This window comes from Schistocerca serialis, chromosome 1 (assembly GCF_023864345.2).
Source record: "Schistocerca serialis cubense isolate TAMUIC-IGC-003099 chromosome 1, iqSchSeri2.2, whole genome shotgun sequence".
Lineage (NCBI taxonomy): Eukaryota > Metazoa > Arthropoda > Insecta > Orthoptera > Acrididae > Schistocerca > Schistocerca serialis.
Genome location: NC_064638.1, coordinates 637,152,139 through 637,164,083, shown reverse-complemented (window position 1 = coordinate 637,164,083; position 11,945 = coordinate 637,152,139).

Sequence of the window (11,945 nt, the reverse complement as noted above, 5' to 3'; positions counted from 1 at the left end):
CTCTACTAATAAGATCAATGAAGTGCAATTAGAAGAATATTAGGGAAAACAACATCAAATGAATACCAAAACAAGTTTACACATTCTGTCAGTGTCTTCAAGCAGTAACCAAATCACACTCAAACCCCGGGGATTTTGAATAAGCAATTCATCTCACACTAATGTAACAATGATTCATAGTGCTTTCTGAAACAGGCTAAACACTAAGATTAAGAAATAATACATAGTAAGCCCCATGATTTAAATGATAATCCAGAATATAGGCGCAAACAGATGCCAACACGAATTGCTACAGTCAGAATGGCACAACAAGTTTAGTAGCGGCAAAACACAAGATAAATTGTGAACAGAGAATCGTGATTGAGAATCAGCCAGTAATCTGTCTCTCATCACACTTGCGACACAGAGGGCAGAAAATGTGTCTCGAACGAATGACGTAAATACATTGATATCACACGTCCAACAGCAACTGAGAGGTAGGTCACACCCCAACAACATATAATCGGCTAATGACCAAGATACTTCTTCGCTACGCAGTTCACCCCCAAACGCGCCCAATACAGCTGGCGCCGACCAGTACAATGTTTTCGTGGGGACAGTATTCGCCGCCAGGGTTGCCTCTCGTGTCCTCTACCCACCATACGCTGTTACTAACCGCCCCTTCCTCTGCACGTTCGCTCGCTTCATCACCTCTCTCGTGCCCGCCACCTAGCGGCCTCATCACGAGCGCCGAAAACATACGAACTTTGGAGGAGAATCGATAGGACGAAAGCATGGGTCATCCTCCCCCACCAAAATATCTAGTCTACCCTTCGGATCCAGGAAAGCCAAACTGAACCATTAGCCCTATTCTTGCTGACATGAGCTGGAGGTTTTCCCTTCGCCAGGTTGCGTTTCAGAAGATTAACAGGACTCAAGAAACTGGGCACCAGACAGTGTCCCACAGAACGGGGACAAAAAGGATGGACAGTCCTCTCCCTTTGATGAAATACCAAAACTCCGCACAAACGCGCAATCTCCCACTTTACTCTTGAAAGGACGCCTGCCTGATTATAGCGACGAATCTGCCTGCTATGTGTTAGCTGGGTGTTGCCTATAGCCCGTTTACAGCTACGCTGGATAATTTTGGGACTGATCATATTGGACAGAATTTCAGCCAATGACCACAAGTAAGTTAACCGATGGTGAGTTGAGGGGATATGAGAAAATTAAAGACGCTGTTGTCGCCTTGATGGCTTCGTGTTGTGCCGAGTGAAAGGTAAAATTTAGCCATGGAACCGAAACATCCCACCTTTTATACTCGTCTTTCGCGTGATAAAGAAACATGGCAGAACTGAGGTTCTAGTTAAATATTTCAGCAACGGCTGGCTGGGATAATATGGTGCAGTGGTTACGTGGTGCACTGTATTCTCAAAGCGTAACTTCTTATATTCTCTGGAAGTAAATGCCGGGACGTTGTCGCTCACGAAGGACTTCGGAGGTCAAAATACCGAGAATATTCTGGTCAGATGTTTAATGGACAAGGCAGCAGTAAATCCACGCTGGAAGCCAACCGCGAAAAATGTGAGAATACATCTATTGCCGCCAGATTATAAGAATTCCCACTTTTGGTCCGAGGCAGGAGGCCGATGTAATCAATGTAAAACTTACATATAGGATGTTCCTCATGGGTGGAATGCAGGAGTCCTTTCCACGAATTCGAACTGATTTCTGCCATCTTACATTTTCGGCACTCCTCCATCAAACGCCTAACATTCCTCTACAAGAAGTGTCATGTGATATGTTGCTTAATCTTGGGGATTGTTTTATACACGCCTAAGGAAACTTATGTCCATTTCTCCCCGATATCTCTGAGATGGTACACGAAAGGGAGGCATTTGTCAGGTCACTCTAAATTCACTGTATCACTGATAGTCTAATAACGAAACACTGATACCAAAATCGAGCAAGGTACACACAGGCTCCTGATTCAGAAGCGCACAAACCCAACATAGTGTGTATCCTCCCCCCCCCCCCTCTCTCTCTCTCTCTCTGAGTCTTCAGCCCGACTGACAAGTCACGTCATAACAGATGTTCTATCATCCTGTCCATCCTCCTTATTTGTGTTTTTCACGAATTCTTTTCCTTTCCAATTCTGTCTAGAACCTCCTCATTCCTTACCTTATCAGTCCATCTAATTTTGAACATTCGTCTGAAGCACCACATCTCTAATACTTCCGATTCTCTTGTGTCCCATTTTTCCCACAGTCCACGCTTGACTAGAATACAGTGCCATGCTCCAAACGTTCACTGTCATAAATTTCTTCCTCAAATTAAGATCAGTGTTTGATGATAGTAGATTTCTCTTGGCCAGGAATGCCCTTTTTGTCAGGGCTTTTTAAGTCCTCCCTGCTCTGTCCGTCATTGGGTGTTCTGCTGCCTGGGTCACAGAATTCCTTAACGTCATCTACTTCGTGATCACCAGTAGTGATGCCGCGCGGAGTAGCCGCGTGATCTCAGACGTCTTGTCACTGTCGTGTGGCTCCCTCCGTCGGCGGTTCGAGTCCTCCCTCGGGCGTGTGTGTGTGTGTGTGTGTGTTGTCCTTAGCGTAAGTTAATTTACGTTAGATTAAGTAGTGCGTAAGCCTAGGGACCGGCGACCTCAGCAGTTTGGGCCCATAAGACCTTACCACAAATTTCCAGTATCCAATCATGGCAAGTTTCTCGCTGTTCTCATTTCTGCTACTTCATATTACTTTGTCCGTTCTTCGACTGACTGCCCATACCATTAAGCAGACCATGTAATTCTTCTCCACTTTCACTCAGGATAGAAATGTCATCAACGAATCGTATCACTGTCATCCATTAATCCTGAATTTTAATTCCACTCTTGAAATTATTTTTCATTTCCGTCATTGCTTCTTCGATGTAGAGATTGAACAGTGGGGACGAAATACTACCTCCCTCTCTTACATCATTTTCAATCTGAGCACTTAATTCTTCGTCATCCACTCCTATTGTTACCTCTTGGCTCTTGTACATGTTGTGTATTGCCACACTCTCCCCGCAGCTGGCCCGTATTTTTTTCGGAACTTCGAACATGTTACGCTATTTCACAATCTGTAACGCTTTTGCCAGGTGCGAAAATGGTATGATCCTGTCTTTATTATTCTTCAGTCTTCCTTCCATTATCAACCGTAACGTCGGAATTGCGTCTCTGGTGTCTATGCTTTCCTGAAGCCAAACTGATCGTTATCTAATAGAACCTCAATTTTCTTTTCCATTCTTCTATATATTATCCTTATCAGCAACTTGGCTACATGAGCTGTTAAGCTGATTGTGGAATCTTTCTCGCACTTGTCAGCCCTTGAATTCTTCGGAACTGTGTCGAAGACGTTATGCTGCCAGACTCATACATTGTGCACACTAACGTGGAGAAACGTGTTGATCCCACTTATCTGAATGATTTTAGAAATTCTGATAGAATGTTATCTATCCATCCCTCCTTATTTCATCTAAAGTCCTCCAAAGCTTTCTTAAATTCTGATCCTAATATTTTATCCGCCATGTCTTCCACACCAGAGGACTTCAATGTACTTTTTCCATCTAACCACTCTCTCCTCTGCGTTTAGTAGTGGGATTCCTATTGCACTCTTAATGTTACCATCATTGCTTTCAATTTCACCCAAGGTTAGTTCGACTTACCTATATGCTGAATCAGTTCTTCCGACAGTCCATTCTTTTTCGATATCTTCACATTTTTCATGCAGTAATTTCGTCTTAGTTTCCTTGCACTTCCTATTTACTTCATTCCTCACTGACTCGTATTTTTCTATTCCTGAATTTCCCTGGGCATTTTCTGACTTCCTTCTTCCATAGATAAGCTGATGTATTTCTTATGTTGCCCATGATTTATTCGCTGTTAAGTTCCTTGTAGCTATGTTTCTCTTTATAACTTCTGTGATTGCCCTTTTTACAGATGTCCATTCCTCTTCAACTATACTGCCCCCTGAGCTATTCCTTATTGCTCTGTCTGTAGCCCTATAGAACTTCAAGCGTTTGTCATCATTCATTAGCACTTCCATATCCGACTTCCTTGCATTTTGAATCTTCCAGACTAATCTAAAACTGCTGCCTACTCTTCATCACTGCTATATCTGCTCCTGGGTGCACCTTACAATCCAGTATCTGATTTCGGAATCTGTGGCCTACAACGATATAATCTAACTGTGACCCGTCCTTTTCCAATATACGTACTCCTCTTGTGAGTATTGAACAGAATATTCGCTATTACTATCTAACATTCATTACAGGACTCAATTAGGCTTTCTCCGCTCTCATTCATTGCCCCAAACCCATATTCTCCTATAACCGTCTCTTCTATTTCCTCCCCTACAACTGCCTACAGTCCACTATGAGTATTAAATTTTCATGTCTTTTTATGTACTGTATTACTGTTGCAATAGCGTCATACTCTTTATCTCTTCATCTTCAGCTTACGACTTCGATATGTATACCTGAACTGTCTTTGTCGGTACTGGTTTGCTGTCTGTTGTGTTAAGAACAACCGTATCACTGAACTGTTCACAGTAACGCTCTCTGCCCTATCTTCCTATTCATGACGAATCCTACTCCCGTTATACCATTTTCTGCTGTTGTTGATATTATCCTAACCCCATCTGATAAGGAATCCTTGTTTTTTCACATCACTTCACTGACCTCTACTATATGTAGATTGAGCCATTGCATTTTCCTTTTCGCATTTTCTAGTTTCCATGCCATGTTCAAGCTTCTGACATTCCACACCCTGTCTCGTAAAACGTTATCCTTTCTTTGATTGTTCAATCTTCCTCTAATGGTCACCTCCTCTTTGGTAGTCACCTCACGGAGATTGGAATGGAGATACTGGAATCTCTTGTCAATGGAGAAATCATCATGACAATTAGAGGCCACATGTCCTGTGGATACACGTTATTTGTTTATTGCAGTGCTTTCCATTGCCTTCTCTATCCTCATTCCGTTTATCATTGCTGACTCTTCCTTCTTTAGGGGCAGTTCCCCCCCCCCCCCCCCCCCCAAAGGACAAGAGAATACCCTCTACATCTGACCGCTCCTCCGCCCTCTTTGACAATGCCGTTGGCAGAATGGAAGTCTTCGGTCGAGAATACTAGGTATTCATCAAAACTTAAGCGCTGTCGGGTTTCGAGTCTAGGAAGTTTTGATTACTAATCAAAGACGCTACCACTAGGTCACAAATGATCATCTGCCCTGTAACTGACTGCAATGCTTGGGCGGTATCGTCCCACTGGCTACCGCCTGCTTCTGATTGCATCAGCTGCTCGGAAGTGTCATCAGCTTAACTGGACATTCCCGCACTAAATGCCCACCATCAGCCCATCGGTAACAGGATCTGGGCAAAGGGTTACTACACCGCTCGGAGCTTCCACCAGTGCGATAGTGCGGGTAACTAAGTGTCCTATGACTTTCGTCACCCAACCGCAGCCCCTCAATAGTAACCACCATATCACCTACTTCCTCAAGGTACTTGAGTCTACCAGAAAACATCATCCGGGAGCGATCTTTTTATACCATCTAAGATATTCTGCAAAATGTCATTTTCGCTCACCTGAAGTTCCAAGGCACTAACTGCTTCGCAGACTCAATGTAATCGGCTAAATTTTCCTGGGATGATTGCACATGCTAAAAGTGCTTCTGCACTGGCTCCCTTTTAACAGGCCGCGGAAATTTAAGCTGGGTCACTCGTTTCTCAAATCCCGCAGCCCACCGTCGTTCTGCAATGCATCACAAAAAACAGGTACAATAATTGAATAATAAGCCACTGCGAAACACCTGAGGCATCAGCATGATGTTGAAAATGAACTATTGACCATAGTAAAATTTCAACTTGAGCAATGTTTTGAATAGAAAGTACTGTAATTCCTTGCAATTTGGCAAAGTGTTCTACTCGACCACAACTCTTTCCTTTCGCACTGTAGAATTGTCACCTAGCCTGAATTGACAGACGCGACAGTTACTTCACTGCTTCCCTCGTCCTGATCCAACCCGAGAATAGTCAATGCCATGACCTGATTAATGAAACGGTCCAGCATACCAATTGGTTTCTCAGTTAACTGGAAATGCCTCAAGTCCTTAAAACTATAGCTCCACTACCTAAGTTGAGCCTGCACACTAAATATTTACAGGTAGATTGACTTCCTCAAGGAAGCCCACGGCCTAACTTCAAAATACTGCTAGAATAGAACTGAACTGATGGACCTACCACACAAACACTCTCAGACGTGAGACTCAGCGGTTGATCAAGAACAAGACGTAACCGAGTTGACGTATCCTGCATTCATACAGCAAACGTTCTCGACGCAGAAAAGATCCCAGAAAACGTTCTGGCCTTCATAACTGCAAGATAAGTATCTGAAACATACTAAAATACATTTCAATAAAAAGTGAAGGCTGAATAAAGATAAGTAGCAGGAAAAGCAATACCAGCCCCTACCTGCTAAACCAGAATAACTACGCCCAGAGTCAACCATTTAATTATAGGATACATCCGCACCTCATAAAACGCCTACAAAGGACTTAGTGGAAGGACTGGACCCCGGGTGGGGAGAACATCATTCACCTATTACTGCACGCAAAGTTTTACTCGTGTAAACAGTTAATTCAAAGAACAGTTGTAATAAAAATTTTTTGCCAAATGAGATGTTACCAGGTATCTAAACAAGCACAGGTTTGCTCTCGGGACAACAACTCTCATACAGCAAAATCAACCAACAAGGATAAAATAACAATTCTCTGAACAACTTACTACAACGATTACTAGCTACGCCAGATGGTAGTAGCCGTTTTACGTTAATGCAACTTTCGTTGGATTATTGTAATATGATTAACAGCAGAATGATAGGGATCAGTCGTTACAGATCAAACGGCACAAGCCAGTTTAATGAAAATTTCATGCGATTATACGAATGCGATTACAATAAAATGCTTTCCATGTTAGCATCTCGAGGACTAGACTGAAGACAAACTGAGCAGTGACTAAATTGACTGACACACAATAAATGTCCCAGTTGCCAAATGCATTCGGAGCTAAAAAATAGAATAAGCAACTTTAAAATGGAATGAAATTACAATGAAATCGGACCTTTCTTCTTCAGTGCGGATTCACCCAGATTGCCAGAACTCTTAGGGAATCGGTAGATTGACTGCCGCGGGTAATGAATATGGTGGGCAGGTGCACTAAAAATGTAGTGTGTGGACAGAAAGCTGGAAAATGTGGGTCTCACGGGAAGCGTGCCAGAGTTAAGTCCCTGCAGTCGCACTATTCTCGGTGCCCTTAGTGGCTCAGTATGCGGTTATAGAGCTATTGTGCTGTATGATGGACAGCCGCGTACTTACTCCGACTGTGGACAATTTATGTTCCGAATGTATACAGAGGAGAGTGACGCAGGTACAGGCGGGGGAAGCAGCCCCACCCCCCCCCCCATGACGATGACTACCTTACCAGTGACATAAGATACGGCCACCAGTGGCCACACTGCGACGACATCGAGTTTCGCAGTGGTGAACAGTGGCGACAGAAAAGACGATGACCGAAGCTTGTCAGTGACCACTTCCGTTGCCTGAAGCAGCGCCCATCACAGAAGCAGGATGTTTTTCCAAACATGAAGGAACTTTTGAAGAACAAGATATACAGCGAGACGAGAACGTGGATGCTGCACAAGATCCCAGCGCTGCTTCCGAGAATGAGGAGCGACAGAAATCCGGATCTCTTCCCAAAAAGAATGAAAAACGGAGGATAGCTCCACCTGACGCTCCACAAAAGGTAGAATCAGTGCGTGAAAGGGCATTACAAAACGGTCGCAAAATCAGTAGTATGACATCTGTCAATTTTGACGTAGACCCACAGACACCGCACACAGTGGGAAAGACGACTTTCGAAAAGTGAAAACGTAGACGCAACAGGATGACGAATCGAAACGGTCCGCAAGTAAGAAAACAAAGAACGGGACTCCATCTCAACGTGGACCAGGGATAGTGATACGAGAAACTGGGCAGATGACATCGAAGAATTTCCCCCAGATGAGGAAATGAAGGAAGTGTCACACCTACCAGGAAGAAAGATTCCAGTGCAGAAAGACATGGAAATGAGGGACGAGACTTCGTCTTGTCCACTACATGGAAAACTTTAGGCTTCGTCGACCGTGGACCGTAACGACTTGTATGCTTAATTAATCACGCCTTCATCACAAGCTTATAGAATGGGGACGTTGAATCTAAAGAAGATCCGAACGAATTAAACCTTAAAAACTTGCAAGATGTGCTTTATGCCGCCGATATTGATATTATGTTACAAGAAGTAACACATATTAGACTGGATGCCATCACAGGTTACAATGCAGTCGTAAATCCAGGGAACGACTATGACCTCGGAACGGCGACGCTCACCAAAGACGGAATCATCATCAGAGATGTCGAGAAACTGTCAAACCCCAGGGGTCTAGCAGCCACCATTCATAGTACGCGTTTTATATATATATCTATGCACCATCTGGCACCGGAAACAGGAGGCAAAGAGCTGAATTTTATAAAGATGATATAGTTCCCCTTTTCGGTGGCCGCTACGAACATATATCATTTTTGGAGGTGAGTGCTGTCTCCAAGAGACCAGACGCCGCATTTTAGTAACTGTGCAGAACTCGGAACTCCGCTTAGTTGACATCTGCGAGTTTAAGAACGGTGCATTGCCCGGTTTCACTCAAATTACGAATCACTCCGCTAGTCGCATCGACAGGATCTATGTAACAGTCTATAAGACTAGCTTGCTTCTACGTCACTCTTCCCTAACTACTGGACAATAAGTCCTGTCACGGGAAAAGCCACGTATAACACTAGCCTATCGTGACACAAACTAATGTTACCCTCTGAGTTGGGTTGTTTTGCGGGGAAGAGGCCAAACTGCGAGGTCATCGGTCTCATCGGTTTAGGGAAGGACGGGGAAGGAAGTCGGCCGTGCCCTTTCAAAGGAACCATCCCGGCTTTACCCTCTGAGAGGATATATAATTTTGACCGTGCGTGTAGGTCTAAGGATAAAGGTATCGGACAGTAATTTTGAATATGGTGTATTTAACAGAAAAACTAACCAGGTTTTAAACTTTGGAGTTTAATGAAAGTAGTAAAATTCATAAGCGAAAGAAAAATCGAACGGTCGCAAGCCCAATTAGTCACATTTATTTGAAAATATACGTTTAAGAAAATTGAATATTAGTTGATGAAGTGATTTTAACTAAGATTCGCTTTCAATAGCACACTGGATACAAACGGATATAGGACAATCTAAGCTGTGGGTAGTAGTAGTTACCAATAATGCACAAACCAGTAATCACAGAAAGCAAAATCGTACCCGAATCACAGTAATAACAGTTACAATCATGATCATTACGTGACTCAGTACTGAGATGTTGCTGCAGGAAGCACTGAACTGAAGTTGGACATGGTGGGGCTTCTTACTTAACTGACATATAAATACCACAATTAAAAGTAAATAATATCACAGTTACACTGTTTATACTCCCATTTATAGAAATGTATCAGATTTCCTTAGTAGCAATAATATTCCAATTATCTTTCTAATATAAGGAGAATATGTTGGGGACCCATAATATGATGTTCTATCACTAACCAAACTCGATGATTATTTCAGTATCGAAATTCAGTTCAGCTACATTTAATTCTTAGCTTCAGTTGCGAAAGTTTATAGTTTTACTCTTTTCAAGGCAAATCATTTAACACTTATGTTCAATTAACTTCAAAAATTCGTTTATGACAGTAATAAAATCTAAATTAAGTTTCAAATGAGTACAACTTATTTGCCTTTTTTCATCACCTGCGAAACAGGTGTTTTAGACAGTAACATTTACACAGTCTGGCACCGAATTGTCGCAAAACGATACTTTGCAGTAAACTGAGATCATTTTTGCAACACTCTAACTAACTTCAACTCTTGCTAATCCTTGCACGTTTAACAAACATAAATAAATAATTCCTATTAAAAACAGTCTTGATCACGATTTATTTAACAAGGTGACCGGTTTCGACCACTACTGTGGTCATCTTCAGACCATTGAGTAGGAACCTGTTTCTGTTGGAGAATCACTGAGTAGTGATTCTCCAACAGAAAGAGGTTCCTACTCAATGGTCTGAAGATGACCACAGTAGTGGTCGAAACCGGTCACCTTGTTAAATAAATCGTGATCAAGACTGTTTTTAATAGTAATTATTTATAAGACATTGATCACTGTGTAAGTAGGCTGTTTATGTTTTCTCTATGTAAGTAGGCTGTTTATGTTTTCTTATTGGCAACGTTACGTAGCGCTCAATATGAAAATCACTGGCTGTGCTGTGTGCAGTCTGTGGCTAGTTTGCATTGTTGTCTGCCATTGTAGTGTTGGGCAGCGGCAGCTGGATGTGAACAGCGCGTAGCGTTGCGCAGTTGGAGGTGAGCCGCCAGCAGTGGTGGATGTGGGGAGAGAGATGGCGGAGTTTTGAAATTTGTCATGAACTGCTATATTTATATATGATGATATCAAGGTAAATACATTGTTTGTTCTCTATTAATATCTTTCATTTGCTAACTATCCCTATCAGTAGTTAGTGCCTTCCATAGTTTGAATCTTTTATTTAGCTGGCAGTAGTGGCGGTCGCTGTATTGCAGTAGCTTGAGCAGCGAAGATTTTTGTGAGGTAAGTGATTTGTGAAAGGTATAGTTTAATGTTAGTCAGGGCCATTCTTTTGTAGGGAATTTTGAAAGTCAGATTGCGTTGCGCTAACTAAATATTGTGTGTCAGTTTAAGGACAGTCGTGTAGAGTTGTTCAAAGGGGACGTTGCAGTCTTTCATTGTCGTACAGTAAAACAGTTGTGGCATGCATGTAGATTTGCACCAAGTATTTCGCAGGTGCGCTGGTAATTAACTAGATATTATTTTCAGTGCTATGTTAATGTGTTCTCTTATTTTTTATCTTCAAATTGTGTTTTTCTGTGTTGTCGTGTGAAATACTGTGACAATAATGGCGTGTGAAAAACGTAATACTAGGCTCCAAAGTAAACTGAGAAATGACAGCGAAGACGAAAGGAGTGTGTTAACGCCACCATGTAATGAATTAACAAATATTCAAAGTAGTAATTTGGTAATTGTGCATAGGGAAATGGAGCGGGCGGCAAACAATGGTGTAGACAGTGAAACAATTAGAGAACAGGGAAGCATTATCGATCGATCGGTCGACAACAGCTCGCCTCAGGAATCCGAAATGACAGGAAACAATCTCGCAAATACTGTAGATTCAGGTTTTGGATCCTCACCGTTTTCTCAAATAAGTCAAGACACATTTTCTGCTTGTCAAAATGTGAATGTTTCCGGTGCAAATTCACTGCCGAAAAGCACTAAGGAACATGTTCCAGACACCAGTGCATTGTTATTACAATTAATACAGCAAATGGGACAAACACAACAAAAGCTTCAAAAGTTAGGCATTAGGCACAGTGGAACAAAATCTTAAAAAGTTAGGCGCATTGGAACAAAATCTTAAAAAGTTAGACACAATGGAACAAAATCTTCAAAAGTTAGACACCACACTTGAACAAACACGTGAAGATTTAACTACTGAGTTACATAACATTGAATCGAAATGTCAAAAAGTCTGTAATGACGTAAAAACACAAATTTGTGAGCATTTTCAACCCATTTTTTCGCGGCATGAAAATGTATTACAGAATCACGAAGCAGCCATAAAGGAACTCCAAACCATTGTTCATGAAAATCACAACACCTTGCAAGCTAAAATTGACTCAGTTGCATCTACCGATTCGGTTACGCAACTTGCAATAACTCAGGAAAACTTAAAGGACACAGTAGATTCGATTTCAACACAAATGGACACTCTGAAACTTGGTT